The sequence below is a fragment of the Cyprinodon variegatus genome, unplaced genomic scaffold, assembly GCF_000732505.1.
Source record: "Cyprinodon variegatus isolate N-32 unplaced genomic scaffold, C_variegatus-1.0 Scaffold142, whole genome shotgun sequence".
In the NCBI taxonomy this organism is placed as follows: domain Eukaryota; kingdom Metazoa; phylum Chordata; class Actinopteri; order Cyprinodontiformes; family Cyprinodontidae; genus Cyprinodon; species Cyprinodon variegatus.
In genome coordinates, this window is record NW_015150595.1 from 713586 (window position 1) to 716266 (window position 2681).

Genomic DNA, 2681 nt, shown 5'->3' on the forward strand with positions numbered 1-2681 from the left:
CTGGTCCGGGACTGGTCACGACTGATTTTCACTGCAGAGGGGGACAGAGTGGTTAGCAGAAGCCGGGTAATCTTGCTGGTTGATTGAGCGCAGGTCTGTACCTGTTCTGAGGTTTGAGCAGAGCGGCAGAGGGGAACACCTGAAGGGTCCAGAGACAGACGGCAGGCTGAGGGCTGACAGGTTTGATTTTCCAGGGTTCTTCCCCGATTAGACAGACTGGTTTCAGACAGGGAAACTGTTCCAGAGTTTCTGATCTTCAGGACTCTTGAGTAGTCAGACAGACTAGTTTCTGACAGAGAAACTCTTCCTGAGTTTTGGGCTTCAGACAGGTTCTTCCTAGAAGCAGAGAGGACAAAAACAGATAGGTTCAGGTTAACAGGGATTCTAGATTCAGACAGGCAGGTTGGCTCAGATCTGCTAACCATAACTGGCAAAACACTCTGGCGCTGAGGTGTTGTCCACAGCCCACTTAAGTACTGGTCCCCTGATGAGCAGATGAGAAGAAGCTGGTGAAGTTAGCTACAGCTTCAGGAGATCCAGTACGCCCTCTGGTGGAGGAAGGTAGACAGCACCCCAGATCCCCACAGAAGTGAAAACAATCAGGAAGGGATCCTCGACGCCCTCTGGTGGGCAAGCCTCTGGATCCCAACAATGATGATTTATTTCCATATGATTAACAAAGTATTTCCCTTGGCCTATTTGTGAGATTAATTTTTTTGAGGGTGCCTTTCCTCTGCCTAAATAGGGGTGATTGTGTAGAAGTCTTGTACCAGTCTGTATGCTGGAGTTAAGTTATGGAGTTAAGAGTGGGGATTACAGAAAGCAGTTGCCTCCTCACTCTAGACAAAGGTGAAGGGAGGGTCATGAGAGATAAGAATGAGTTCACACAGCCTCCTTCATGCCGTGAATGGGAGACCTGTTCTGAGTGTTTATCTGGCTAAAATGTATGTCCTTGGTGAACTGAAGTGTTTTTTTCTTGGGAATAGCCAAATGTTCAAGTGTGAGAAAGTTCTTTATGCAGGGGGTGGGTTTGTTCCCCTGGGGGGAATGTGTGTGTGTGTGATTTTGTAAGGTATAAATGTATGTATTGAAATGCCTCAGTCAGAGAGCTCTATCTCTCCATCCGAGGACGTTAAATAAGTTTGAGCCTTTTTTCTTTATTTCAGAGGCATTTCTGCCTCAGCTTCCTAACTTCACATAATTGTTATAAAATTATTTAAGATCTCAAAGCCAACCCCACCAGGACAATGAACAACTCCTCACTGGTCAAAAGGGCAGAGAAGCACATGTACTTCCTGTGGGGGATGAGGAGAGCCCACCTGCCCCCATCCATCCTCCCCACCTTCTACAGAAGCACCATAGAGAGCGTTCTGACCAGCTGTCTCACTGTGTGGTGTGGAGGCTGCAGCGCCTCAGACTGGAAGAAAGTGAGGAAAGTGGTGAGAACAGCAGAAAGGATCACTGGGGCTCCTCTTCCCTCCATTAAAGCCATTTCATCCCAGTGCTGTGTGTCCCGAGCCCGTTACATCATCCATGAGCCCTCACACCCCCAGCATGGACTGTTAGATGCAGGTCCAGCAGATTTAGCAACAGCTTTTTCCCTGCTGCCATAAAACTGTTGAAAAAACTCTAATCAAGTCACAAATCGTGGCTCTGCATCACACTAAAAACTAATAACACCGTATTTGCACAACATGGTGAATCTCCAAAACAAAATTCAACTCAGTGTCTCTGCATTTTGCATCATATATATATATTTCCTTTTTTGCACTGCTCTTTACCTCCAAATCAGTGCCTTTTGCACCATGTCTCTCCTACACTGTTTACATTTTGATCACTGCTGCTTTTTTAGAATAGACATGTTCCTTTCACTGCTAAGCTGCTGCTCATTCACTGTCCAAAATCTGCATGTAAAGAATTTTAGTTTTGTATACACTCTGTGTATACAAAATGACAATAAAGTTTGTCTAAGTTGAAGTCTTGATAAATTCACTTCAGTCAATTGTAGAGTAGGGAGGTCTCAATCCAAAATTGATATGGTAAATCTGTCCGAAAAAAGATAATTAGAATATATAAGGGCCTTCATCTAAAATATCACATATCAGCAGTACTCAAGTTGAGGGGGCATGAGGGCGGATTAAATGACCATGCCCCCATACAATCCCCTGTGACATTTTATCACTGAATATGTAAAATTTCTACTATAAATTATTAGTAACAGCAATAATTTTGCCCTTTCAACAGCTGTGGACTTACTAGTAGCCTGAGCAAAATAAATAAAACCAAAGAAGTGGCCTACCAGGACTATGAAGCTGATGCCAATGGAAGATTTGTCCTCTGGATTTGTCCCTAACTATGTAGGGGCAATGATAGCCATGCCAGTCCAGGGACTGACTGCAGTTATACTCTAAGGTGCCTTGGTCAAGGTCAATGACTAGCGTACCTGACATGTAACAACCGTACAATGCATATTACTTAGGTTACAAAACTTTATTAATTAGGCTATGTATTCTTCCATACATGCTTGTTACAACTAGACTACTCCATATCAACAAGCTGGTAGAAACACTTCACTTAAGTTCACTTTAAAGCTCATATAACCCATTAGTTAATAATACAAGACTGAGTATATATATATATATATATATATATATATATATATATATATATATATATATATA